We start from the raw sequence: 17,031 nt of genomic DNA, 5'->3' as shown, positions 1-17,031 counted from the left end.
GATGAGACTCCATGGACTGTTATATATATCCCAAAACACCCGCCCCCACCTCCCCATATAGCAGTCACCAACGAAGAGGAAGACGAGACTCCACGGACTGTTATACCCCAAACCAACCGTCCTACCCCACCCCACCTCCAACCCCCCCCCCCCTAATAGCAGTCACCAACGAAGAGGAAGATGAGACTCCATGGACTGTTATAACCCAAACCCCCCCCATACCCACCACCCACCCAACCCAACTCTCCCCCCCCCCCACACTTTACTAGCTTTGGCAATGCCAAATACCTATTCGGACGTGCCAATAAAGCATTTTTTGATTTGATTTGATTTGATTGAATAAAAGAAATATTACCCCAATTCAGAAAGGATCAAAATAGGCATGCGTTGATATCTTGCCGCCAGTGTAAAGCGATCCCCAGAAAACAAGTCAGCTCTTTCTACTCACCATATTTCTGGCTTGGCGCGATCATGCCAATCCCAGCCTACCTCGGCATAATTTGAAAATGGAGCCTTTTCTTCTGGAGCGAGACACGCGGCCAATGCCCCATAAGGTGGATGAATGGGCGTTCCATTTACCCCATCTAACAGCAAGTTTCATTGGCGACATCCCGATTGTGAGTGGGCGATAAAGGAATTTTGAAGAAAGACAATTTTCCAAGACTCCCAAGTGGTAGAATGAAGAAGGAACAGGACATAGTAGTTTAGGAACACGCACATTGATTTTTTCCTGGAAGTCTTAAAGCGGAGTATTTTGATCCTTTTGGGTTCCTAGATGATGAAAAAGACGGGAATTGACCCCGACGTGATTTGAACACGCAACCTTCTGATCTGGAGTCAGACGCGCTACCGTTGCGCCACGAGGTCGATAGAAGAGCTATTTTTTTATTCCATTTAGTGGGAGTCTGTCACCAGAACCCAGCAAATCAACAACCCTAGCAAACGGATAGGTTAGGGTCACCCGAATCAGATACTCCTTCCCCCTTTTGAATGGCTGCCTCCCGCAGCCGGTTAACGCTGATTTTTTCAATATGCAAATCAGCACATTGGAGCCAGCAGGGCGTTACTGTTGCTCGAAAAGTTGAACCTCACATCCTTCCTTGCTCCAAAGGGCTCATGCACATATTGACTATAACCTTGAGGGCTAGGCAACGGAGTCAGCAATTTGCAAGGGGAAGATACTCTTTCAATCACTTGACCCTCACCTAGCTCTCTTCGGCGCTGGGTTCTGTGACAGACTCCCTTTAACAGCGTTTTTCCATCACTAAACGCTGATCTTGAGCGACTGAATGACGACTATTGAAGAAAGACTTTAATACACGAGCGGTAGAAAGACCGTTTGGACATATTAGCTGTAGAGAAAGGAACATCAGTCTCATGGTGGAACTCTCCTGGTAAAAAGCACAGATGACCCCGACGTGATTTGAACACACAACCTTCTGATCTGGAGTCAGACGCGCTACCGTTGCGTCACGAGGTCTCGGGCTCGACTGTTTACAGAGCCTTTTTGGCACCCAATATCAACGATAAAAAGCTGATCATCTGCTCGTTCTGATTGATATCATGATTTTGAATAAAAGAAATATTACCCCAATTCAGAAAGGATCAAAATAGGCATGCGTTGATATCTTGCCGCCAGTGTAAAGCGATCCACAGAAAACAAGCCAGTTCTTTCTACTCACCATATTTCTGGCTTGGCGCGATCATGCCAATCCCAGCCTACCTCGGCATAATTTAAAAATGGAGCCTTTTCTTCTGGAGCGAAACACGCGGCCAATGCCCCATAAGGTGGATGAATGGGCGTTCCATTTACCCCATTTAACAGCAAGTTTCATTGGCGACATCCCGATTGTGAGTGGGCGATAAAGGAATTTTGAAGAAAGACAATTTTCCAAGACTCCCAAGTGGTAGAATGAAGAAGGAATAGGACATAGTAGTTTAGGAACACGCACATTGATTTTTTCCTGGAAGTCTTATTACGAAACATTTTGATCCTTTTTGGGTTCCTAGATGATGAAAAAGACAGGAACTGATCCCGACGTGATTTGAACAAGCAACCTTCTGATCTGGAGTCAGACGCGCTACCGTTGCGCCACGAGGTCGATAGAAGAGCTATTTTTTTTATTCCATTTAGTGGGAGTCTGTCACCAGAACCCAGCAAATCAACAACCCTAGCAAACGGATAGGTTAGGGTCACCCGAATCAGATACTCCTTCCCCCTTTTGAATGGCTGCCTCCCGCAGCCGGTTAACGCTGATTTTTTCAATATGCAAATCAGCACATTGGAGCCAGCAGGGCGTTACTGTTGCTCGAAAAGGTGAACATCACATCCTTCCTTGCTCCAAAGGGCTCATGCACATATTGACTATAACCTTGAGGGCTAGGCAACGGAGTCAGCAATTTGCAAGGGGAAGATACTCTTTCAATCACTTGACCCTCACCTAGCTCTCTTCGGCGCTGGGTTCTGTGACAGACTCCCTTTAACAGCGTTTTTCCACCACTAAACGCTGATCTTGAGCGACTGAATGACGACTATTGAAGAAAGACTTTTTTACACGAGCGGTATATTAGCTGTAGAGAAAGGAACATCAGTCTCATGCTGGAACTCTCCTGGTAAAATGCACAGATGACCCCGACGTGATTTGAACACGCAACCTTCTGATCTGGAGTCAGACGCGCTACCGTTGCGCCACGAGGTCTCGGGCTCGACTGTTTACAGAGCCTTTTTGGCACCCAATATCAACGATAAAAAGCTGATCATCTGCTCGTTCTGATTGATATAATGATTTTGAATAAAAGAAATATTACCCCAATTCAGAAAGGATCAAAATAGGCATGCGTTGATATCTTGCCGCCAGTGTAAAGCGATCCCCAGAAAATAAGCCAGTTCTTTCTACTCACCATATTTCTGGCTTGGCGCGATCATGCCAATCCCAGCCTACCTCGGCATAATTTGAAAATGGAGCCTTTTCTTCTGAAGCGAGACACGCAGCCAATGCCCCATAAGGTGGATGAATGGGCGTTCCATTTACCCCATTTAACAGCAAGTTTCATTGGCGACATCCCGATTGTGAGTGGGCGATAAAGGAATTTTGAAGAAAGACAATTTTCCAAGACTCCCAAGTGGTAGAATAAAGAAGGAATAGGACATAGTAGTTTAGGAACACGCACATTGAGTTTTTTCCTGGAAGTCTTATTACGGAGCATTTTGATCCTTTTTGGGGTCCTAGTTGATGAAAAAGACAGGAACTGACCCCGACGTGATTTGAACACACAACCTTCTGATCTGGAGTCAGACGCGCTACCGTTGCGCCACGAGGTCTCGGGCTTGACTGTTTACAGAGCCTTTTTGGCACCCAATATCAACGATAAAAAGCTGATCATCTGCTCGTTCTGATTGATATCATGATTTTGAATAAAAGAAATATTACCCCAATTCAGAAAGGATCAAAATAGGCATGCGTTGATATCTTGCCGCCAGTGTAAAGCGATCCCCAGAAAACAAGCCAGCTCTTTCTACTCACCATATTTCTGGCTTGGCGCGATCATGCCAATCCCAGCCTACCTCGGCATAATTTGAAAATGGAGCCTTTTCTGCTGGAGCGAGACACGCGGCCAATGCCCCATAAGGTGGATGAATGGGCGTTCCATTTACCCCATTTAACAGCAAGTTTTATTAGCAACATCCCGATAGTGAGTGGGCGATAAAGGAATTTTGAAGAAAGACAATTTTCCAAGACTCCCAAGTGGTAGAATGAAGAAGGAACAGGACATAGTAGTTTAGGAATACGCACATTGATTTTTTCCTGGAAGTCTTATTATGGAGTATTTTGATCCTTTTGGGTTCCTAGATGATGAAAAAGACGGGAACTGACCCCGACGTGATTTGAACACGCAACCTTCTGATCTGGAGTCAGACGCGCTACCGTTGCGCCACGAGGTCGATAGAAAAGCTATTTTTTTATTCCATTTAGTGGGAGTCTGTCACCAGAACCCAGCAAATCAACAACCCTAGCAAACGGATAGGTTAGGGTCACACGAATCAGATACTCCTTCCCCCTTTTGAATGGCTGCCGCCCGCAGCCGGTTAACGCTGATTTTTTCAATATGCAAATCAGCACATTGGAGCCAGCAGGGCGTTACTGTTGCTCGAAAAGGCGAACCTCACATCCTTCCTTGCTAAAAAGGGCTCATGCTCATATTGACTATAACCTTGAGGGCTAGGCAACGGAGTGAGCAATTTGCAAGGCGATGATACTCTTTCAATCACTTGACCCTCACCTAGCTCTCTTCGGCGCTGGGTTCTGTGACAGACTCCCTTTAACAGCGTTTTTCCATCACTAAACGCTGATCTTGAGCGATTGAATGACGACTATTGAAGAAAGACTTTTTTACACGAGCGGTAGAAAGACCGTTTGGACATATTAGCTGTAGAGAAAGGAACATCAGTCTCATGCTGGAACTCTCCTGGTAAAATGCACAGATGACCCCGACGTGATTTGAACACGCAACCTTCTGATCTGGAGTCAGACGCGCTACCGTTGCGCCACGATGTCTCGGGCTCGACTGTTTACAGAGCCTTTTTGGCACCCAATATCAACGATAAAAAGCTGATCATCTGCTCGTTCTGATTGATATGATTTTGAATAAAAGAAATATTACCCCAATTCAGAAAGGATCAAAATAGGCATGCGTTGATATCTTGCCACCAGTGTAAAGCGATCCCCAGAAAACAAGCCAGCTCTTTCTACTCACCATATTTCTGGCTTGGCGCGATCATGCCAATCCCAGCCTACCTCGGCATAATTTGAAAATGGAGCCTTTTCTTCTGGAGCGAGACACGCGGCCAATGCCCCATAAGGTGGATGAATGGGCGTTCCATTTACCCCATTTAACAGCAAGTTTCTTTGGCAACATCCCGATTGTGAGTTGGCGATAAAGGAATTTTGAAGAAAGACAATTTTCCAAGACTCCCAAGTGGTAGAATGAAGAAGGAACAGGACATAGTAGTTTAGGAATACGCACATTGATTTTTTCCTGGAAGTCTTATTACGGAGTATTTTGATCCTTTTGGGTTCCTAGATGATGAAAAAGATGGAAATTGACCCCGACGTGATTTGAACACGCAACCTTTTGATCTGGAGTCAAACGCGCTACCGTTGCGCCACGAGGTCGATAGAAGAGCTATTTCTTTATTCCATTTAGTGGGAGTCTGTCACCAGAACCCAGCAAATCAACAACCTTAGCAAACGAATAGGTTAGGGTCACCCGAATCAGATACTCCTTCCCCCTTTTGAATGGCTGCCTCCTGCAGCTGGTTAACGCTGATTTTTTCAATATGCAAATCAGCACATTGGAGCCAGCAGGGTGTTACTGTTGCTCGAAAAGGTGAACCTCACATCCTTCCTTGCTCCAAAGGGCTCATGCTCATATTGACTATAACCTTGAGGGCTAGGCAACGGAGTCAGCAATTTGCAAGGGGATGATACTCTTTCAATCACTTGACCCTCACCAGTTCTCTTCGGTGCTGGGTTCTGTGACAGACTCCCTTTAACAGCGTTTTTCCATCACTAAACGCTGATCTTGAGCGACTGAATGACGACTATTGAAGAAAGACTTTTTTACACGAGCGGTAGAAAGACCGTTTGGACATATTAGCTGTAGAGAAAGGAACATCAGTCTCATGCTGGAACTCTCCTGGTAAAATGCACAGATGACCCTGACGTGATTTGAACACGCAACCTTCTGATCTGGAGTCAGACGCGCTACCGTTGCGCCACGATGTCTCGGGCTCGACTGTTTATAGAGCCTTTTTGGCACCCAATATCAACGATAAAAAGCTGATCATCTGCTCGTTCTGATTGATATCATGATTTTGAATAAAATAAATATTACCCCAATTCAGAAAGGATCAAAATAGGCATGCGTTGATATCTTGCCGCCAGTGTAAAGCGATCCCCAGAAAACAAGCCAGCTCTTTCTACTCACCATATTTCTGGCTTGGCGCGATCATGCCAATCCCAGCCTACCTCGGCATAATTTGAAAATGGAGCCTTTTCTTCTGGAGCAAGACACGCGGCCAATGCCCCATAAGGTGGATGAATGGGCGTTCCATTTACCCCATTTAACAGCAAGTTTCATTGGCAACATCCCGATTGTGAGTGGGCGATTAAGGAATTTTGAAGAAAGACAATTTTCCAAGACTCCCAAGTGGTAGAATGAAGAAGGAACAGGACATAGTAGTTTAGGAATACGCACATTGATTTTTTTCCTGGAAGTCTTATTACGGAGAATTTTGATCCTTTTGGGTTCCTAGATGATGAAAAAGACGGGAATTGACCCCGACGTGATTTGAACACGCAACCTTTTGATCTGGAGTCAGACGCGCTACCGTTGCGCCACGAGGTCGATAGAAGAGCTATTTTTTTTATTCCATTTAGTGGGAGTCTGTCACCAGAACCCAGCAAATCAACAACCCTAGCAAACGGATAGGTTAGGGTCACCCGAATCAGATACTCCTTCCCCCTTTTGAATGGCTGCCTCCCGCAGCCGGTTAACGCTGATTTTTTCAATATGCAAATCAGCACATTGGAGCCAGCAGGGCGTTACTGTTGCTCGAAAAGGTGAACCTCACATCCTTCCTTGCTCCTAAGGGCTCATGCACATATTGACTATAACCTTGAGGGCTAGGCAACGGAGTCAGCAATTTGCAAGGGGATGATACTCTTTCAATCACTTGACCCTCACCTAGCTCTCTTCGGCGCTGAGTTCCTTGACAGACTCCCTTTAACAGCGTTTTTCCATCACTAAACGCTGATCTTGAGCGACTGAATGACGACTATTGAAGAAAGACTTTTTTACACGAGCGGTAGAAAGACCGTTTGGACATATTAGCTGTAGAGAAAGGAACATCAGTCTCATGCTGGAACTCTCCTGGTAAAATGCACAGATGACCCCGACGTGATTTGAACACGCAACCTTCTGATCTGGAGTCAGACGAGCTACCGTTGCGCCACGAGTTCTCGGGCTTGACTGTTTACAGAGCCTTTTTGGCACGCAATATCAACGATAAAAAGCTGATCATCTGCTCGTTCTGATTGATATCATGATTTTGAATAAAAGAAATATTACCCCAATTCAGAAAGGATCAAAATAGGCATGCGTTGATATCTTGCCGCCAGTGTAAAGCGATCCCCAGAAAACAAGCCAGCTCTTTCTACTTACCATATTTCTGGCTTGGCGCGATCATGCCAATCCCAGCCTACCTCGGCATAATTTGAAAATTGAGCCTTTTCTTCTGGAGTGAGACACGCAGCCAATACCCCATAAGGTGGATGAATGGGCGTTCCATTTACCCCATTTAACAGCAAGTTTCATTGGCAACATCCTGATTGTGAGTGGGCGATAAAGGAATTTTGAAGAAAGACAATTTTCCAAGACTCCCAAGTGGTAGAATGAAGAAGGAACAGGACATAGTTTAGGAATACGCACATTGATTTTTTCCTGGAAGTCTTATTGCGGAGTATGTTGATCCTTTTGGGTTCCTAGATGATGAAAAAGACGGGAATTGACCCCGACATGATTTGAACACGCAACCTTCTGATTTGGAGTCAGACGCGCTACTGTTGCGCCACGAGGTCGATAGAAGAGCTATTTTTTTATTCCATTTAGTGGGAGTCTGTCACCAGAACCCAGCAAATCAACAACCCTAGCAAACGGATAGGTTAGGGTCACCCGAATCAGATACTCCTTCCACCTTTTGAATGGCTGCCTCCTGCAGCCGGTTAACGCTGATTTTTTCAATATGCAAATCTGCACATTGGAGCCAGCAGGGCGTTACTGTTGCTCGAAAAGGTGAACCTCACATCCTTCCTTGCTCCAAAGGGCTCATGCACATATTGACTATAACCTTGAGGGCTAGGCAACGGAGTCAGCAATTTGCAAGGGGAAGATACTCTTTCAATCACTTGACCCTCACCTAGCTCTCTTCGGCGGTGGGTTCTGTGACAGACTCCCTTTAACAGCGTTTTTCCATCACTAAACGCTGATCTTGAGCGACTGAATGACGACTATTGAAGAAAGACTTTTTTACACGAGCGGTAGAAAGACTCTTTGGACATATTAGCTGTAGAGAAAGGAACATCAGTCTCATGCTGGAACTCTCCTGGTAAAATGCACAGATGACCCCGACGTGATTTGAACACACAACCTTCTGATCTGGAGTCAGACGCGCTACCATTGCGCCACGAAGTCTCAGGCTCGACTGTTTACAGAGCCTTTTTGGCACCCAATATCAACGATAAAAAGCTGATCATCTGCTCGTTCTGATTGATATCATGATTTTGAATAAAAGAAATATTACTCCAATTCAGAAAGGATCAAAATAGGCATGCGTTGATATCTTGCCACCAGTGTAAAGCGATCCCCAGAAAACAAGCCAGCTCTTTCTACTCACCATATTTCTGGCTTGGCGCGATCATGCCAATCCCAGCCTACCTCGGCATAATTTGAAAATGGAGCCTTTTCTTCTGGAGCGAGACACGCGGCCAATGCCCCATAAGGTGGATGAATGGGCGTTCCATTTACCCCATTTAACAGCAAGTTTCATTGGCGACATCCCGATTGTGAGTGGGCGATAAAGGAATTTTGAAGAAAGACAATTTTCCAAGACTCCCAAGTGGTACAATGAAGAAGGAACAGGACATAGTAGTTTAGGAATACGCACATTGATTTTTTCCTGGAAGTCTTATTACGGAGTATTTTGATCCTTTTGGGTTCCTAGATGATGAAAAAGACGGGAATACTCCCCGACGTGATTTGAACACGCAACCTTCTGATCTGGAGTCAGACGCGCTACCGTTGCGCCACGAAGTCGATAGAAGAGCTATTTTTTTATTCCATTTAGTGGGAGTCTGTCACCAGAACCCAGCAAAACAACAACCCTAGCAAACGGATAGGTTAGGGTCACCCGAATCAGATACTCCTTCCCCCTTTTGAATGGCTGCCTCCCGCAGCCGGTTAACGCTGATTTTTTCAATATGCAAATCAGCACATTGGAGCCAGCAGGGCGTTACTGTTGCTCGAAAAGGTGAACCTCACATCCTTCCTTGCTCCAAGGGGCTCATGCACATATTGGCTATAACCTTGAGGGCTAGGCAACGGAGTCAGCAATTTGCAAGGGGATGATACTCTTTCAATCACTTGACCCTCACCTAGTTCTCTTCGGCGCTGGGTTCTGTGACAGACTCCCTTTAACAGCGTTTTTCCATCACTAAACGCTGATCTTGAGCGACTGAATGACGACTATTGAAGAAAGACTTTTTTACACGAGCGGTAGAAAGACCATTTGGACATATTAGCTGTAGAGAAAGGAACATCAGTCTCATGCTGGAACTCTCCTGGTAAAATGCACAGATGACCCCGATGTGATTTGAATACGCAACCTTCTGATCTGGAGTCAGACGCGCTACCGTTGCACCACGAGGTCTCGGGCTCGACTGTTTACAGAGCCTTTTTGGCACCCAATATCAACGATAAAAAGCTGATCATCTGCTCGTTCTGATTGATATCATGATTTTGAATAAAAGAAATATTACCCCAATTCAGAAAGGATCAAAATAGGCATGCGTTGATATCTTGCCGCCAGTGTAAAGCGTTCCCCAGAAAACAAGCCAGCTCTTTCTACTCACCATATTTCTGGCTTGGCGCGATCATGCCAATCCCAGCCTACCTCGGCATAATTTGAAAATGGAGCCTTTTCTTCTGGAGCGAGACACGCGGCCAATGCCCCATAAGGTGGATGAATGGGCGTTCCATTTACCCCATTTAACAGCAAGTTTCATTGGCAACATCCCGATTGTGAGTGGGGGATAAAGGAATTTTGAAGAAAGACAATTTTCCAAGACTCCCAAGTGGTAGAATAAAGAAGGAACAAGACATAGTAGTTTAGGAACACGCACATTGATTTTTTCCTGGAAGTCTTATTACGGAGTATTTTGATCCATTTGGGTTCCTAGATGATGAAAAAGACGGGACTTGACCCCGACGTGATTTGAACACGCAACCTTCTAATCTGGAGTCAGACGCGCTACCATTGCGCCACGAGGTCGATAGAAGAGCTATTTTTTTTATTCCATTTAGTGGGAGTCTGTCACCAGAACCCAGCAAATCAACAACCCTAGCAAACGGATAGGTTAGGGTCACCCGAATCAGATACTCCTTCCCCCTTTTGAATGGCTGCCTCCCGCAGCCGGTTAACGCTGATTTTTTCAATATGCAAATCAGCACATTGGAGCCAGCAGGGCGTTACTGTTGCTCGAAAAGGTGAACCTCACATCCTTCCTTGCTCCAAAGGGCTCATGCACATATTGACTATAACCTTGAGGGCTAGGAAACGGAGTCAGCAATTTGCAAGGGGAAGATACTCTTTCAATCACTTGACCCTCACCTAGCTCTCTTCGGCGCTGGGTTCTGTGACAGACTCCCTTTAACAGCGTTTTTCCATCACTAAACGCTGATCTTGAGCGACTGAATGACGACTATTGAAGACTTTTTTACACGAGCGGTAGAAAGACCGTTTGGACATATTAGCTGTAGAGAAAGGAACATCAGTCTCATGCTGGAACTCTCCTGGTAAAATGCACAGATGACCCCGACGTGATTTGAACACGCAACCTTCTGATCTGGAGTCAGACGCGCTACCGTTGCGCCACGAGGTCTCGGGCTTGACTGTTTACAGAGCCTTTTTGGCACTCAATATCAACGATAAAAAGCTGATCATCTGCTCGTTCTGATTGATATCATGATTTTGAATAAAAGAAATATTACCCCAATTCAGAAAGGATCAAAATAGGCATGCGTTGATATCTTGCCGCCAGTGTAAAGCAATCCCCAGAAAACAAGCCAGCTCTTTCTACTCACCATATTTCTGGCTTGGCGCGATCATGCCAATCCCAGCCTACCTCGGCATAATTTGAAAATGGAGCCTTTTCTTCTGGAGCGAGACACGCGGCCAATGCCCCATAAGGTGGATGAATGGGCGTTCCATTTACCCCATTTAACAGCAAGTTTCATTGGCGACATCCCGATTGTGAGTGGGCGATAAAGGAATTTTGAAGAAAGACAATTTTCCAAGACTCCCAAGTGGTAGAATGAAGAAGGAACAGGACATAGTAGTTTAGGAATACGCACATTGATTTTTTCCTGGAAGTCTTATTACGGAGTATTTTGATCATTTTGGGTTCCTAGATGATGAAAAAGACGGGAATTGACCCCGACGTGATTTGAACACGCAACCTTCTGATTTGGAGTCAGACGCGCTACCCTTGCGCCATGAGGTCGATAGAAGAGCTATTGTTTTATTCCATTTAGTGGGAGTCTGTCACCAGAACCCAGCAAATCAACAACCCTAGCAAACGGATAGGTTAGGGTCACCCGAATCAGATACTCCTTCCCCCTTTTGAATGGCTGCCTCCTGCAGCCGGTTAACGCTGATTTTTTCAATATGCAAATCAGCACATTGGAGCCAGCAGGGCGTTACTGTTGCTCGAAAAAGTGAACCTCACATCCTTCCTTGCTCCAAAGGGCTCATGCACATATTGACTATAACCTTGAGGGCTAGGCAACGGAGCCAGCAATTTGCAAGGGGATGATACTCTTTCAATCACTTGACCCTCACCTAGTTCTCTTCGGCGCTGGGTTCTGTGACAGACTCCCTTTAACAGCGTTTTTCCATCACTAAACGCTGATCTTGAGCGACTGAATGATGACTATTGAAGAAAGACTTTTTTACACGAGCGGTAGAAAGACCGTTTGGACATATTAGCTGTAGAGAAAGGAACATCAGTCTCATGCTGGAACTCTCCTGGTAAAATGCACAGATGACCCCGACGTGATTTGAATACGCATCCTTCTGATCTGGAGTCAGACGCGCTACCGTTGCGCCACGAGGTCTCGGGCTCGATTGTTTACAGAGCCTTTTTGGCACTCAATATCAACGATAAAAAGCTGATCATCTGCTCGTTCTGATAGATATCATGATTTTGAATAAAAGAAATATTACCCCAATTCAGAAAGGATCAAAATAGGCATGCGTTGATATCTTGCCGCCAGTGTAAAGCGATCCCCAGAAAACAAGCCAGCTCTTTCTACTCACCATATTTCTGGCTTGGCGCGATCATGCCAATCCCAGCCTACCTCGGCATAATTTGAAAATGGAGCCTTTTCTTCTGGAGCGAGACACGCGGCCAATGCCCCATAAGGTGGATGAATGGGCGTTCCATTTACCCCATTTAACAGCAAGTTTCATTGGCAACATCCCGATTGTGAGTGGGCGATAAAGGAATTTTGAAGAAAGACAATTTTCCAAGACTCCCAAGTGGTAGAATGAAGAAGGAACAGGACATAGTAGTTTAGGAATACGCACATTGATTTTTTTCCTGGAAGTCTTATTACGGAGTATTTTGATCCTTTTGGGATCCTAGATGATGAAAAAGACGGAAATTGACCCCGACGTGATTTGAACACGCAACCTTCTGATCTGGAGTCAGACGCGCTACCCTTGCGCCATGAGGTCGATAGAAGAGCTATTGTTTTATTCCATTTAGTGGGAGTCTGTCACCAGAACCCAGCAAATCAACAACCCTAGCAAACGGATAGGTTAGGGTCACCCGAATCAGATACTCCTTCCCCCTTTTGAATGGCTGCCTCCTGCAGCCGGTTAACGCTGATTTTTTCAATATGCAAATCAGCACATTGGAGCCAGCAGGGCGTTACTGTTGCTCGAAAAGGTGAACCTCACATCCTTCCTTGCTCCTAAGGGCTCATGCACATATTGACTATAACCTTGAGGGCTAGGCAACGGAGTCAGCAATTTGCAAGGGGATGATACTCTTTCAATCACTTGACCCTCACCTAGCTCTCTTCGGCGCTGAGTTCCTTGACAGACTCCCTTTAACAGCGTTTTTCCATCACTAAACGCTGATCTTGAGCGACTGAATGACGACTATTGAAGAAAGACTTTTTTACACGAGCGGTAGAAAGACCGTTTGGACATATTAGCTGTAGAGAAAGGAACATCAGTCTCATGCTGGAACTCTCCTGGTAAAATGCACAGATGACCCCGACGTGATTTGAACACGCAACCTTCTGATCTGGAGTCAGACGAGCTACCGTTGCGCCACGAGTTCTCGGGCTTGACTGTTTACAGAGCCTTTTTGGCACGCAATATCAACGATAAAAAGCTGATCATCTGCTCGTTCTGATTGATATCATGATTTTGAATAAAAGAAATATTACCCCAATTCAGAAAGGATCAAAATAGGCATGCGTTGATATCTTGCCGCCAGTGTAAAGCGATCCCCAGAAAACAAGCCAGCTCTTTCTACTTACCATATTTCTGGCTTGGCGCGATCATGCCAATCCCAGCCTACCTCGGCATAATTTGAAAATTGAGCCTTTTCTTCTGGAGTGAGACACGCAGCCAATACCCCATAAGGTGGATGAATGGGCGTTCCATTTACCCCATTTAACAGCAAGTTTCATTGGCAACATCCTGATTGTGAGTGGGCGATAAAGGAATTTTGAAGAAAGACAATTTTCCAAGACTCCCAAGTGGTAGAATGAAGAAGGAACAGGACATAGTTTAGGAATACGCACATTGATTTTTTCCTGGAAGTCTTATTGCGGAGTATGTTGATCCTTTTGGGTTCCTAGATGATGAAAAAGACGGGAATTGACCCCGACATGATTTGAACACGCAACCTTCTGATTTGGAGTCAGACGCGCTACTGTTGCGCCACGAGGTCGATAGAAGAGCTATTTTTTTATTCCATTTAGTGGGAGTCTGTCACCAGAACCCAGCAAATCAACAACCCTAGCAAACGGATAGGTTAGGGTCACCCGAATCAGATACTCCTTCCACCTTTTGAATGGCTGCCTCCTGCAGCCGGTTAACGCTGATTTTTTCAATATGCAAATCTGCACATTGGAGCCAGCAGGGCGTTACTGTTGCTCGAAAAGGTGAACCTCACATCCTTCCTTGCTCCAAAGGGCTCATGCACATATTGACTATAACCTTGAGGGCTAGGCAACGGAGTCAGCAATTTGCAAGGGGAAGATACTCTTTCAATCACTTGACCCTCACCTAGCTCTCTTCGGCGGTGGGTTCTGTGACAGACTCCCTTTAACAGCGTTTTTCCATCACTAAACGCTGATCTTGAGCGACTGAATGACGACTATTGAAGAAAGACTTTTTTACACGAGCGGTAGAAACACTCTTTGGACATATTAGCTGTAGAGAAAGGAACATCAGTCTCATGCTGGAACTCTCCTGGTAAAATGCACAGATGACCCCGACGTGATTTGAACACACAACCTTCTGATCTGGAGTCAGACGCGCTACCATTGCGCCACGAAGTCTCAGGCTCGACTGTTTACAGAGCCTTTTTGGCACCCAATATCAACGATAAAAAGCTGATCATCTGCTCGTTCTGATTGATATCATGATTTTGAATAAAAGAAATATTACTCCAATTCAGAAAGGATCAAAATAGGCATGCGTTGATATCTTGCCACCAGTGTAAAGCGATCCCCAGAAAACAAGCCAGCTCTTTCTACTCACCATATTTCTGGCTTGGCGCGATCATGCCAATCCCAGCCTACCTCGGCATAATTTGAAAATGGAGCCTTTTCTTCTGGAGCGAGACACGCGGCCAATGCCCCATAAGGTGGATGAATGGGCGTTCCATTTACCCCATTTAACAGCAAGTTTCATTGGCGACATCCCGATTGTGAGTGGGCGATAAAGGAATTTTGAAGAAAGACAATTTTCCAAGACTCCCAAGTGGTACAATGAAGAAGGAACAGGACATAGTAGTTTAGGAATACGCACATTGATTTTTTCCTGGAAGTCTTATTACGGAGTATTTTGATCCTTTTGGGTTCCTAGATGATGAAAAAGACGGGAATACTCCCCGACGTGATTTGAACACGCAACCTTCTGATCTGGAGTCAGACGCGCTACCGTTGCGCCACGAAGTCGATAGAAGAGCTATTTTTTTATTCCATTTAGTGGGAGTCTGTCACCAGAACCCAGCAAAACAACAACCCTAGCAAACGGATAGGTTAGGGTCACCCGAATCAGATACTCCTTCCCCCTTTTGAATGGCTGCCTCCCGCAGCCGGTTAACGCTGATTTTTTCAATATGCAAATCAGCACATTGGAGCCAGCAGGGCGTTACTGTTGCTCGAAAAGGTGAACCTCACATCCTTCCTTGCTCCAAGGGGCTCATGCACATATTGGCTATAACCTTGAGGGCTAGGCAACGGAGTCAGCAATTTGCAAGGGGATGATACTCTTTCAATCACTTGACCCTCACCTAGTTCTCTTCGGCGCTGGGTTCTGTGACAGACTCCCTTTAACAGCGTTTTTCCATCACTAAACGCTGATCTTGAGCGACTGAATGACGACTATTGAAGAAAGACTTTTTTACACGAGCGGTAGAAAGACCATTTGGATATATTAGCTGTAGAGAAAGGAACATCAGTCTCATGCTGGAACTCTCCTGGTAAAATGCACAGATGACCCCGATGTGATTTGAATACGCAACCTTCTGATCTGGAGTCAGACGCGCTACCGTTGCACCACGAGGTCTCGGGCTCGACTGTTTACAGAGCCTTTTTGGCACCCAATATCAACGATAAAAAGCTGATCATCTGCTCGTTCTGATTGATATCATGATTTTGAATAAAAGAAATATTACCCCAATTCAGAAAGGATCAAAATAGGCATGCGTTGATATCTTGCCGCCAGTGTAAAGCGTTCCCCAGAAAACAAGCCAGCTCTTTCTACTCACCATATTTCTGGCTTGGCGCGATCATGCCAATCCCAGCCTACCTCGGCATAATTTGAAAATGGAGCCTTTTCTTCTGGAGCGAGACACGCGGCCAATGCCCCATAAGGTGGATGAATGGGCGTTCCATTTACCCCATTTAACAGCAAGTTTCATTGGCAACATCCCGATTGTGAGTGGGGGATAAAGGAATTTTGAAGAAAGACAATTTTCCAAGACTCCCAAGTGGTAGAATAAAGAAGGAACAAGACATAGTAGTTTAGGAACACGCACATTGATTTTTTCCTGGAAGTCTTATTACGGAGTATTTTGATCCATTTGGGTTCCTAGATGATGAAAAAGACGGAACTTGACCCCGACGTGATTTGAACACGCAACCTTCTAATCTGGAGTCAGACGCGCTACCATTGCGCCACGAGGTCGATAGAAGAGCTATTTTTTTTATTCCATTTAGTGGGAGTCTGTCACCAGAACCCAGCAAATCAACAACCCTAGCAAACGGATAGGTTAGGGTCACCCGAATCAGATACTCCTTCCCCCTTTTGAATGGCTGCCTCCCGCAGCCGGTTAACGCTGATTTTTTCAATATGCAAATCAGCACATTGGAGCCAGCAGGGCGTTACTGTTGCTCGAAAAGGTGAACCTCACATCCTTCCTTGCTCCAAAGGGCTCATGCACATATTGACTATAACCTTGAGGGCTAGGAAACGGAGTCAGCAATTTGCAAGGGGAAGATACTCTTTCAATCACTTGACCCTCACCTAGCTCTCTTCGGCGCTGGGTTCTGTGACAGACTCCCTTTAACAGCGTTTTTCCATCACTAAACGCTGATCTTGAGCGACTGAATGACGACTATTGAAGACTTTTTTACACGAGCGGTAGAAAGACCGTTTGGACATATTAGCTGTAGAGAAAGGAACATCAGTCTCATGCTGGAACTCTCCTGGTAAAATGCACAGATGACCCCGACGTGATTTGAACACGCAACCTTCTGATCTGGAGTCAGACGCGCTACCGTTGCGCCACGAGGTCTCGGGCTTGACTCTTTACAGAGCCTTTTTGGCACTCAATATCAACGATAAAAAGCTGATCATCTGCTCGTTCTGATTGATATCATGATTTTGAATAAAAGAAATATTACCCCAATTCAGAAAGGATCAAAATAGGCATGCGTTGATAT

General features: G+C 45.4%; 25 non-coding genes across 25 annotated transcripts; all 25 read right to left on the bottom strand.

The window, feature by feature from the left end:
• Window positions 1–795: 795 nt before the first annotated feature.
• Window positions 796–867, bottom strand: TRNAW-CCA (transfer RNA tryptophan (anticodon CCA)). Its single transcript has one exon. It is a non-coding gene; the product is annotated as a tRNA-Trp (tRNA).
• Window positions 868–1,408: 541 nt separating this feature from the next.
• On the bottom strand, window positions 1,409–1,480 carry TRNAW-CCA (transfer RNA tryptophan (anticodon CCA)). The gene has a single exon. It is a non-coding gene; the product is annotated as a tRNA-Trp (tRNA).
• Window positions 1,481–2,030: 550 nt separating this feature from the next.
• On the bottom strand, window positions 2,031–2,102 carry TRNAW-CCA (transfer RNA tryptophan (anticodon CCA)). The gene has a single exon. It is a non-coding gene; the product is annotated as a tRNA-Trp (tRNA).
• A 525-nt stretch (window positions 2,103–2,627) lies between these two features.
• TRNAW-CCA (transfer RNA tryptophan (anticodon CCA)) lies at window positions 2,628–2,699 on the bottom strand. Its single transcript has one exon. It is a non-coding gene; the product is annotated as a tRNA-Trp (tRNA).
• A 551-nt stretch (window positions 2,700–3,250) lies between these two features.
• Window positions 3,251–3,322, bottom strand: TRNAW-CCA (transfer RNA tryptophan (anticodon CCA)). The gene has a single exon. It is a non-coding gene; the product is annotated as a tRNA-Trp (tRNA).
• A 549-nt stretch (window positions 3,323–3,871) lies between these two features.
• Window positions 3,872–3,943, bottom strand: TRNAW-CCA (transfer RNA tryptophan (anticodon CCA)). Its single transcript has one exon. It is a non-coding gene; the product is annotated as a tRNA-Trp (tRNA).
• A 541-nt stretch (window positions 3,944–4,484) lies between these two features.
• Window positions 4,485–4,556, bottom strand: TRNAW-CCA (transfer RNA tryptophan (anticodon CCA)). Its single transcript has one exon. It is a non-coding gene; the product is annotated as a tRNA-Trp (tRNA).
• A 546-nt stretch (window positions 4,557–5,102) lies between these two features.
• TRNAW-CCA (transfer RNA tryptophan (anticodon CCA)) lies at window positions 5,103–5,174 on the bottom strand. The gene has a single exon. It is a non-coding gene; the product is annotated as a tRNA-Trp (tRNA).
• A 540-nt stretch (window positions 5,175–5,714) lies between these two features.
• TRNAW-CCA (transfer RNA tryptophan (anticodon CCA)) lies at window positions 5,715–5,786 on the bottom strand. The gene has a single exon. It is a non-coding gene; the product is annotated as a tRNA-Trp (tRNA).
• Window positions 5,787–6,336: 550 nt separating this feature from the next.
• On the bottom strand, window positions 6,337–6,408 carry TRNAW-CCA (transfer RNA tryptophan (anticodon CCA)). Its single transcript has one exon. It is a non-coding gene; the product is annotated as a tRNA-Trp (tRNA).
• Window positions 6,409–6,950: 542 nt separating this feature from the next.
• On the bottom strand, window positions 6,951–7,022 carry TRNAW-CCA (transfer RNA tryptophan (anticodon CCA)). The gene has a single exon. It is a non-coding gene; the product is annotated as a tRNA-Trp (tRNA).
• A 546-nt stretch (window positions 7,023–7,568) lies between these two features.
• TRNAW-CCA (transfer RNA tryptophan (anticodon CCA)) lies at window positions 7,569–7,640 on the bottom strand. Its single transcript has one exon. It is a non-coding gene; the product is annotated as a tRNA-Trp (tRNA).
• Window positions 7,641–8,181: 541 nt separating this feature from the next.
• TRNAW-CCA (transfer RNA tryptophan (anticodon CCA)) lies at window positions 8,182–8,253 on the bottom strand. The gene has a single exon. It is a non-coding gene; the product is annotated as a tRNA-Trp (tRNA).
• Window positions 8,254–8,795: 542 nt separating this feature from the next.
• TRNAW-CCA (transfer RNA tryptophan (anticodon CCA)) lies at window positions 8,796–8,874 on the bottom strand. The gene has a single exon. It is a non-coding gene; the product is annotated as a tRNA-Trp (tRNA).
• A 1,162-nt stretch (window positions 8,875–10,036) lies between these two features.
• TRNAW-CCA (transfer RNA tryptophan (anticodon CCA)) lies at window positions 10,037–10,108 on the bottom strand. Its single transcript has one exon. It is a non-coding gene; the product is annotated as a tRNA-Trp (tRNA).
• Window positions 10,109–10,646: 538 nt separating this feature from the next.
• On the bottom strand, window positions 10,647–10,718 carry TRNAW-CCA (transfer RNA tryptophan (anticodon CCA)). Its single transcript has one exon. It is a non-coding gene; the product is annotated as a tRNA-Trp (tRNA).
• A 549-nt stretch (window positions 10,719–11,267) lies between these two features.
• Window positions 11,268–11,339, bottom strand: TRNAW-CCA (transfer RNA tryptophan (anticodon CCA)). Its single transcript has one exon. It is a non-coding gene; the product is annotated as a tRNA-Trp (tRNA).
• A 541-nt stretch (window positions 11,340–11,880) lies between these two features.
• On the bottom strand, window positions 11,881–11,952 carry TRNAW-CCA (transfer RNA tryptophan (anticodon CCA)). The gene has a single exon. It is a non-coding gene; the product is annotated as a tRNA-Trp (tRNA).
• A 550-nt stretch (window positions 11,953–12,502) lies between these two features.
• TRNAW-CCA (transfer RNA tryptophan (anticodon CCA)) lies at window positions 12,503–12,574 on the bottom strand. Its single transcript has one exon. It is a non-coding gene; the product is annotated as a tRNA-Trp (tRNA).
• Window positions 12,575–13,115: 541 nt separating this feature from the next.
• On the bottom strand, window positions 13,116–13,187 carry TRNAW-CCA (transfer RNA tryptophan (anticodon CCA)). Its single transcript has one exon. It is a non-coding gene; the product is annotated as a tRNA-Trp (tRNA).
• A 546-nt stretch (window positions 13,188–13,733) lies between these two features.
• TRNAW-CCA (transfer RNA tryptophan (anticodon CCA)) lies at window positions 13,734–13,805 on the bottom strand. The gene has a single exon. It is a non-coding gene; the product is annotated as a tRNA-Trp (tRNA).
• Window positions 13,806–14,346: 541 nt separating this feature from the next.
• TRNAW-CCA (transfer RNA tryptophan (anticodon CCA)) lies at window positions 14,347–14,418 on the bottom strand. Its single transcript has one exon. It is a non-coding gene; the product is annotated as a tRNA-Trp (tRNA).
• Window positions 14,419–14,960: 542 nt separating this feature from the next.
• Window positions 14,961–15,039, bottom strand: TRNAW-CCA (transfer RNA tryptophan (anticodon CCA)). The gene has a single exon. It is a non-coding gene; the product is annotated as a tRNA-Trp (tRNA).
• A 1,162-nt stretch (window positions 15,040–16,201) lies between these two features.
• Window positions 16,202–16,273, bottom strand: TRNAW-CCA (transfer RNA tryptophan (anticodon CCA)). Its single transcript has one exon. It is a non-coding gene; the product is annotated as a tRNA-Trp (tRNA).
• A 538-nt stretch (window positions 16,274–16,811) lies between these two features.
• On the bottom strand, window positions 16,812–16,883 carry TRNAW-CCA (transfer RNA tryptophan (anticodon CCA)). Its single transcript has one exon. It is a non-coding gene; the product is annotated as a tRNA-Trp (tRNA).
• Between the last annotated feature and the right edge of the window lie 148 nt (window positions 16,884–17,031).

The sequence above is a fragment of the Leptodactylus fuscus genome, chromosome 5, assembly GCF_031893055.1.
Source record: "Leptodactylus fuscus isolate aLepFus1 chromosome 5, aLepFus1.hap2, whole genome shotgun sequence".
In the NCBI taxonomy this organism is placed as follows: domain Eukaryota; kingdom Metazoa; phylum Chordata; class Amphibia; order Anura; family Leptodactylidae; genus Leptodactylus; species Leptodactylus fuscus.
Note: the sequence above shows the minus strand (reverse complement) of the source record. Positions and strands in the feature narration are given on the sequence as shown.